The sequence below is a fragment of the Porites lutea genome, chromosome 5 (assembly GCF_958299795.1).
Source record: "Porites lutea chromosome 5, jaPorLute2.1, whole genome shotgun sequence".
In the NCBI taxonomy this organism is placed as follows: domain Eukaryota; kingdom Metazoa; phylum Cnidaria; class Anthozoa; order Scleractinia; family Poritidae; genus Porites; species Porites lutea.
In genome coordinates, this window is record NC_133205.1 from 42,966,581 (window position 1) to 42,976,598 (window position 10,018).

Genomic DNA, 10,018 nt, shown 5'->3' on the forward strand with positions numbered 1-10,018 from the left:
AACCGTTAACCGTCAAAACTACTATCCCATTAAAACCCTCACTATAGGCAAAACGAAGAAAGAAGGCTAAAAATAAAGATCGAAATTTATTGGCAAAAAAATCCTCTTATACGCTGCACCAGTCTCGCTTGCTTGGAGATTAGATCGAGAAATGAAGAGGCGATTAATTCTATACGAGACAGGATTTACTCGCTAAAGGTTTATCGACGTCGATAGTTTTTACTTGTTTCTGAATTGATTTAGTTCGCGCGTTACCGACGACCGGAAATACGTCTGCGGTCGCAGGCCATACGCGTGTATATTAAAATACACGAAAATTCAAGGGCCTCGATTCTAGAGAAATTGCATCATTGTCAGAGATCAAAAAAGTGATTTACTGGCACCTCATTTCAATCATCGCCGAAAATAAACCGCATGCTCATCACGAGATCATTTGCATACAATGAAAGTTTACAACACCTGACCATCTTAGTTTTGCTAATTAAGATTCTCTTTTTTTTTCGACTCCTAAGTAGTGCTCACTTGTTCCAAAGAAATCAACCCTTTCAAGCGGCAGAATTCGTGGATCGACATGTCTCGGAAAAGCTCTAAATTTAAACTTTCCTAAACATGGGTGGCTTCAATCACGCAACGATTCTTAGTCCCAGTTTCCACGGTCTCCGCTAGGAACGCCTGGCACAATGACCTCCTATTTGTGTCCAAAATACGACCAAAAACGCGTTGCAGATTGTGAGTCTCGCTGCTTACGCAAGCGGGACTAATAAGCAGGAAAAATACGCCCGTAGCGTTACAAATGTCATTTTTTAACTGTTTACATGCTAATTGGTGGACAATCGATCCAAAAAGTAGGATTTTCGTAACAAATGCGGTTGACCTTCTGACAAGGGTTGTACCGCGTAGGTCAGTGCTTAACGATAGATCTTTATTTTACAAGTAAGATATCGCACATAATGCTAGCATTTCCAAGAGCAACAAAACGTTTTTCATTTTATGTTCATGACGCAGACTGGAAACTTGATACAACGGACCTCCACTTAATGAAGTCCTTCAGGTGTAAAACGACATTCTTCGTCCCGGTAACAGGAAAATATATGGGAAAGCTCCTCAATCAGGAGCCCAAAATGGGTGGATTCCTACCTTGTTATAACGAAACCTCTTTATAGCGAACACAATTGTCCTTCTAGCCTCGCTAGCGTATGTTAAGTATAAAAGAATTTCTACCCCAGAACGAGGCTTGAAAGTCAATCAACGTGAAGTCAACATAAAAGACTGAAAAAAAAGAGTGGCCTGAAAAAGGTGTTTTCTGGACCATCTAGCTATCATTCTGGTATAAAGAATATAAAGTTCTTCTTTGTTTTTCATTGGGTAAAACACGTTTTCCTGCGCTTTCATTTTTTCAGTGATTGTTTTAATGCGCCCATACTCCTTCTAAGCAGGTTTTGCATTTTGTACCAGAGATTGAGAACAATATTTAGTCTTTTTGTACCAGCTTGAACAACCTTATGTACATACTTTATTTATTGATTGCTATTTGGCTGGAGTAATAAATAATTGATGAGTTCTCCTTGACTGGCTGTAAATGGCTTACATAAAAAATATACTATCCAAAAGCAAAGCAACAGGCTTAGACAAAATACCGCAAGACTTTCACTAGATAGTGCTGGTTTACTTGCTAGTGTGCTCTGTGTTATCTTCAATGGCTCTATCATTTCTGGCGTCTTTCCGGATGAATGGAAACTATCCGAAGTTATCCCTTTGTTTACGGCAATGTTTAGGGTGGCTGGTATTTTTTGTCTTATGAGTACATGAAGTTTTGGAACATTTCCTCTTTGGTGATGTTTGCATATGATGAAATGGTAGACCTCCGACAAAATAGCTGATGCGCCGTTATTTTAAGTCTTCTTACTCTATTAAGGAACTTGTCTGAAGAGAAAGAGATCTTAAATCTTTTAATTTACGAAGCAACTGCCGGAAATTTTACAATCGAATTTGACAGTTATCTGTACCCCTCCATAACACCAGCGCAATTTTAATGCGTCCGTCATTGTAGTCGTCCAACGTGAGTGTAAAATCATAGCGAAAAACACCTACTTTTTACACAATCAAAAGCAACAAGACATCAAAAAGATAGCTGTAGGTGTTTACAGGTAAAGACAGCCGACTCAGAAAACAAAAGCGATTGCCTGTAGGAAGGATTAAGAAACCAATCTTTGTTTATATATATATTTTTCTTAACAACATAGGCTTTTTAACGCTTTTTCAGAGGCAGACAAAAACCACGAAATGCACAAAATTTATCATGCTTTTTTATTTGTTTTGACTTAAATAACACATGATTTCAATGCCGTTTAACTTCCAGTTTTCTTTGTTCATGTGATATCATTTTCGCATGTTTTCACTCAGAATCAGTTTTGCTCCTAAATTTGAAACAGGAAAAAGTTTGCGGCTGTGGAACCTTGGTTAAAATTTCAAGATTTGGTGGTTTGATCTGCAATTAGGAACACTGATTCTGGTATTTTTGGCGTAGATGGCCACATGGAGGTTCAACCTATCTCATGAGTGCATTACAAAGTTCTAGCGTTCTTACTGATTTTTGCTATTTTTACATTTATCAGTTTTTAAATCCTTTGAATATTTTATTACTAAGCTGGGTGCATATTTAAAAGTATAATATCCTTATAAGCTACAGTCGACTCCTAATAACCGTCGAACCATCGCTAACTCGAAACAAAATCGATTTCTCATGTATTTTCTTCATACATTTACTATAATAAGTTTTAGTTTAGGTAACTCGAACCTCGATAACTCGAACCTTCCGCTAACTCGAAGTAATTTTTTTTCACTTGAGATTTTTCCTATATAAATTTACCCTCGATAACTCGTACCATGCTTTAAGCGCCTGACAACTAGAAAAAAGCCGAAACATTGAACATTCTTCCCCATCCCATTTCCTCCTTTGCGATTATTTGCTTCGTACTCCAGATAACTCGAACACCCGCTAACTCTTTTTTTGTTTTCCCTTGAAGGTTTTAGTTATGGGGAGTCGACTGTACTTGTTATTAAACAAGATATCTTAAGCAGCCTTTTGGGAAGAAGTTCTTTGAACACACGTTGTAATCATCTACTCTTTAAACAAACTCTTTGAGTTGGTTTTGTTCTAAATTAAGCCATCGAGCTTATTGTTCAAATACTGCGCGCTAATTTCAGTGCATTCAGTGTGTAAATGAAAATGTTCCCTATAACTCAAGTAAGCGACTGACGCCACCTGAAGCTTTTAAAATTGGTTGATATGAAACTTTCATGTAAGCTTATTTACAAACAACATTAAACCATCAACAAAGCCAAACTGTGCAGGCAGAATGTTAAACAGACATTTTTGGCGTAAGATAATGGTTGTAAAAGTTGTACTGTCTGCCCGTGATCAAAGATTCTCGCAGGGTGTTAGTTTTCATAGAGCGTATGAGCATCTTTTGCACCTGCTGGGATCAATCGAAAGCACCGGTGTCTGGAACCTAATATTACTAAACTAACTCATTACTTTTTTTGTATAGAATCGATTAATAAACACAGCTATTGTTTTTATATTAAATTGTTAACACCTTCTACAAATTACCAGAGGTTGTAATTACCTCGAATTTGAAGGGAATCATACAGAAAGAGTGTGTTTGCTCTGAATCGATCCGCCTAATTGTCAATTCATTGGTTCGCCATAATGACTGCCGAACTGTTTCTGTTGTAATCGACCGTAATTCGTGTTTTCCGGACAGCTTTCAGCTTTCATTATAGATAAAAAATGACAGCGTTTTTAATACTGAACTGCTTTGGCGCGGTAAAAGTAATTATTTTTTTCATGACGTGACAAACTGATGAGTGATCTCCGTCGGATAAACTGTAAACCTTATACAACGCGTGCCGCCTTTTACTCCAGCCGGCTTCCAACAGCTGAAGGTTGGACGAATTCTTAGTAACACTTTCCAAAGTTATCAAGATACATGATAAGCTGATAACTAAACGATGTCATCTTATAAATACAAGTATACTAGGACACTTTTACTGATCTTCAATGCCACAAAAGAGAGCTTTAAAAAATAGTAAGTAACCAAAACAGCGACGACTTAGCGAACCACTCGACGACTTTATTTCTACCTCAAAATCTTCTGCCAAACTTTCTAGAAGTAATTTCCCGTAGTAAGCCTCTCAAAGCAGGGTAAAGAAGGTTTTTTAGTAAATACTTTGATTAAAAAATGAAGACTCATGGTTCTATTTTCAAAACTTCACTGGGCTAAGAGTCCATTTTGATGTGAACTTCTGCTTCTCATCCCTCCGATCACTCATCAGTACAATTATAAAAATTGTTTCCACTGTCATTTGCTTCGCGGTCGATAAGCGATGACCTGGTAAAGAAAGAGGAGTAGTGTATCTTATTTTATTTTGTGAAGAGAGCGCCAGGTTGAGCCTTAGTTTATTTTCAGGTCTTCAATACGAGCCATTTTAGATTTTGAAGTTAACTCTACGTTAGGGCTAATCTTTGGACAAGTCTCTTCGTTGCAAAAAAAAAACGGAAGCACTTTGTCGATATCCTGTTTATTTAAACTCGTGCTGATTCAGCATATGAAACTGAGTTACGCTTCCAAAATATTGTCGATGTCTGGCACACACTTATTCGAATTCCGGCAAACAGTTCCTAAATCTGTTTTCTGTTTTCTCTTGATCAATTGCAATGTCGGTTAGTTGTTCATTATAATTCACTGTGTTCACTTTACTTGTATTTTTGATATATTCCCCTTGCTAGTCATGTAACTTAATGCTGATTTTGGCAAAGCATGTCGAAATAAAACGAGATAGTAAGCTCGTCAAAACTAATCCTTCATTTGAGCAATTGTATTAAACCTAGGCCGGTGAATTGACATATACACGTTATTAGTAGGAAACAGTAGTTGACAACGGACTTCAGCGAAGATAAGTTTAATTGAAAGATGTTATGTCTAAACTTGAACTTTATTTTTACTGGACTATTTGAATGGAAAAGACTCAACCTTCAGGCGGCAGAGTATGATGAACTTTTTATTTATACAAGTTACACCACGCTAGAATTATGAACCTACGGAAAAGGACATTTCAACAAAAAGGGAGAGAAAAATTTGCCAAGCGAAGCAAACCAGTAAATAATGGTTTGAGAGATTTTTTTCCAAATACTGTTGTTAAACTTGACAACGGGAGCTGCCCGAAATTTTCAAGTTTTAGTCTTTCCCTTTCCGTCCCTACTCCTTACGCGTGAATATGCAGTGATCACTCTGACAATCACCAGCCGCACTCAAGGGATTCTCAGGCTATTTATAGAGACACTTCCAGGCACACGCAAAAAAACAGTTCTCAGTACTACGGTGAAACCCCGATATAACGAACCTCTATATAGCAAAGTCTTCGGTATAACGAATGATTTTCTTTGCCCGGTAATAATAAAATGTATGGAAAAGAACCTCGATATAACAAAACCTCGTTGTAGCGAACAGATTTTGTCAGTCCGGCCTTGCCCCTTCGTTATATCGAAGTTCCACTGTTATCAATAACATTGTTTCCAATATTTACTGTGCATTAACCAACAAACGTTTTTTTTACACCTTATTTATGAGCGGGCAATTCGAGCTTTATACTTCGTGATGACGGTTATGAGGCTTTTGACTCCCAAAAAAAGATGTTGTGCTGACCAAAGAACGCTGTACTCTCCCTTCTTATTTGGAAACACTGTGAAAAGCAAACAGGTATTACTAAAGTAGATGTGTTTTGATGAGGATCATGCCACGAATTCTTAGCATCCCTTTAAAATAATTAAAAATATGTCTGTGTCGAGGGCGAAACCTTTAAATATTGGATCGCTTATTTAACAATTAGTGTTATATTTAGTAAAAAGCTAGTAGATAGTTTTAACAAAAATCCTGACCACGTAGCAGTTTTAATACTGACTACTGATAGTGGTTTTGATACTTCTCAGATAGCAATGAAGAAGTTACTGACTTGCCTTTAGTGATTCGCTTCTTCGCTCCAATACTGATTTGACATGAAACATGCTAACATTTCGGAGTAGGCTTAGATACAAGTATTCGGATATTTTTAAAGATATTTAGAAGATTTTGAGATATTTAGAAAATCTCATGATATTTAGGAAAAAATTGTGATATTTAGAATTTTGTTACGAAAAAAGTACTGAAATCATTTTTTTTCTAGGCAGCTACTTCAATGCTAATTAGGGCATGGGCATTTCGGTGACAGAAATTCAAACTAATTTCCAAATATGGGCCTGTTGTAATCAGATTCAGCAATATTCTCGGTTTATAATTTATGCAATGTGGCTAATGTTCAACCAAAAAGCTGAAATTTGTGTTGCCATTTTGGATGACCGGCTACTTTTTTGTATTTTTACTGTAATATTAATGAAATAAAGCCAGATATTTTTGAGATATTAGAACGTTTTCGAGATGTTTAGAAAAAAAATCGGGAATTTCCGGAAACATATTTAGCCGATATTTCGTGATATTTGTATGCAGCCGTCGTGGCAGGCATTTATTAGGAAAGAGAAAAGTGGAAAATTTCCGTTGTATCAAAGCTACATATTTCGTCCATTCTCCTTTGGTCTGAGAGGACATATTCCCCTCGGTCGCTTACCTTTTTATTTGCGCCACTTATAGAGTTATGAAAACAGTATTGAAAAGAAGAGCCTTCCGAAGTGCAACAAAATCAAACAACTGATTGAGACAATGAGATAACGTTTAAATATTTTACATTGGAAAAAAAAAAACTCCTTGCTGTCTTTGCTCCTAATCCGTTAGGTAGTTTATGATTATCTATTTTAACACGTCAGCTTTGTACTCTTTTGTAATGCTAAAATGTGTTTAAACGTGTTTTTATTCTTAAAAACGTTTTGGAAGACTTGGGCACTTGATCAAAGTTTCCACTGATCGTCACCAAGTCACTGTTTATTGCGCTGTTTAATGATCCCTGCAAGAAATCTACCGTCCATTTTTAAGCAAATAATTCGTCTGGTACTTCCATTTCTGGGGGAGCCGTTTGTTCATTGTTCTCTGCAAAGTACAGACTTAAACGAGCGATTGAATTTAACCTTAACAGAAAGCCTACAGACTATAAACACTCTAAAAAAAGCGGGTTCTTATCGAAGGGTTCACAATTCTTCTCAGGACAAGACTTATCAAATCTTTGGAACATATGCTGTCGGCACTGCAGGTTAAGTTTAGTCTTGGTTTCGTATCATTTCGGACCTTGCCAAACCCGAAACTAAAGCAGCGCGTAAAATATATTCAGCTTAAAAGCCACGAATTTGCCTCGCTAATGAATTATGATAGGCCTGAGGATATGTCATTAGTCCTTTTAGGTTTTCTCCTGTAGTTTGCTAATTAATGCTAACATGATATAAATTACTCTTTTCTCCTTTACCGCTAAATATGCAGACTTTTTATTTAAAATTTCACGGTGTTTCTTACCACTGAACAATAAATTTTTTTGTCATCAGTGCGCATGCGTAATCATCGCGCATGCAAGCCATGAAAATTCGGTCTCCGTTTGCCATATATTAAACTGGCTGATTTCCGACCCAAGAGTGCAGTCTCTAATTCGTTCAATTGCATTATTTTGGCATGGAATCCTATGTTAATAGATAAGAAAAAGAAAAAGAAATAATTAACTACCCTAAATAACCATGGGTAGAAACTAAAAAAAGGGGAAATATATTTTTTAGAAAGCTAAACAGACAACTAAATACGGTGAATACTGTGGCGTAGAAGCTCTTTCGTTGCATTTTCCGAGGCAATATTTGGTGAGGAGCAATCATGTAGTCTCTGTCTTGATCCAATCAATATAAACTTAGTTTTAGATGCATCAATAGTGAGCTTATTTGCAGTAAGCCAATTCAGTGTTAACTCTAGATAGGTTTTCATTTAGATTTCTGTCAATGTTCGAAATATATTGTATTAGCAGCAAAGGTTAGGTGCGTATCATCAGCGTACATTCGTGGTTGAAAATTCAGCAATCAATTAGGTAAATCATTTATAGACCCACTATTGAACATTAACAAAACATCCTTGTTTTCGACAATCTTAGTAAGATCTAAACCAGCTATGTGAAATACCGTCAATTCAATACAATTTCAACTTCCATAAGAGCATATCGTGATCGACGGTATCAAAAGCTTTCTTAAGATCTAACAATGACTGAGTTTACATTATGCCCAGTTGTCCGTAGCTTCAAGCAGAGCAGTAGCGGTAGAATGAAGGGATCTGAAGCCTGATTGTTAACTCTAAAATAAGGTTATTTTCAGTAAGATAACTATAGAGTTGGTGGTAAATGATTCTCTCGAAACTTAAGCAATGACTGGAAGGATCAAAATGGGACGTAGTTGTTTAAATCTGAGCGTTCGCCGTGTTTAATAAGATCTGAGAAAAACTCAAGTGGGAAGTAAAGTCAGTTTAAAGAGCACTTAGGCTAGCTTGGTCAGCTTTAGTTTATTAAAACGGTCTCTGTGGTTTAAACCTGTTTTACAGACCACTGCCTTTTTGAACGGCGACTTTGTTTAAGCGTTGTTTTCTTTTCTTTCTTTCTTTCATTTTTTTCCTTAGTTTACAGGCTTAGGATTATTTGTGTACAAACACATGCTTGGACGATATAGATGGATGTCACAAGTCTCAGTTATTCACAGCAAATGCTTGAAAATCCCAAAAGTTCACTGTTCGTCAAATGAAGTTCAAACCAAAAGCCATTATGGCTCTTGGTTCAAACATGAATTCGTCTTTCTCCAATGATGTTCGTTTACGTGAGCATAAATGTTTTTATTCTGTTTTTTTGTAGTTCGGTGCCTGAATGACTACATTTGTAGTCTGTATAACTTCCACCCACTTGTAACCGCTTTGTGGTAGTAGCCAACTCGAAAGTTTGGCTCTTTTGGCTGCGACACACTTTTTTCTTTTGTTATGTTTAATTCAATGTATAGCTAACTCTGTTTTTACTTCTTTTTGTTTCTTATTGTTGTTGTATTGTACGAATTTGAATAAGTGTGAATAAATGAACTTGAACTTGAACTCAGGATGCACGACTGGATGACTCAATCTAGCAAAACAAAATTATGATTATATAAATTAGGCTGAACATTGAGCTGATTCACGGACGTGTCATTTTTTGGTAGGTCCTTCATAAAATGTTAAATTCAGTTTTGTTTCGCCCAGCTCGAAGTAATTTATCTGAAGTATGGTGAATAAAGGTTTGAGCTTACTGAAGCGCTAAATCATTGCAGAATGTGAAGGTCGAAATGCGCCAGAACTCCATGTCCTAAAAGAATATGCCTATACTTACAAGGAAAAAAACAAGCTTTTCTTGACATTTAGCCGAAATTTTTGTACGAAAGGAAAGTTTACAATTATTTTGTGACAGCTAATTCCAGAACTTGCGCACTTAACATTTTGATTAAGGAAACTTAAAAGGAAAGATGAAGCTATTGACAGAATCTGCCAATTGCATCCACATTTGTGTCTTGCAAACAATTACATTGACATTAGAAATGCAGTTAATAGTTACGATGTTGATGTTACGAAGTTTGGGCAACATTTTACAGCCGAAAGAAATATAATGTTTAATTCTTTTTTACTACAAATATGTTCCACCAAAAGGATTTGTTAAGTCCGCCTAAAATGGCCGGGTTTGTTTGTCTATGACAAGCAGACTTTAATATCCAACTGACATTATTGTCATTATTGACATTATTTTGTGAAAAGATATGGCTTTACTCTGTAGACTTGTAGACTGGTGGCTGTTTCTAAGTCGCTGCATCTGAGATAAGGCACTGCGGTGTTAAATTAAAGATCAATTTTAAAATATTTGCGTAGAGAAACAGCACCAGTGTTTACAGAGACATGTTACCCTCTTACACAGACATGCCGGTGTCCTATCTAGTTGAACAAGCTTCCAACACGTGTTTAAACACGGCTTGTGTCTTTAGATCTCCCAATGTGTTTTG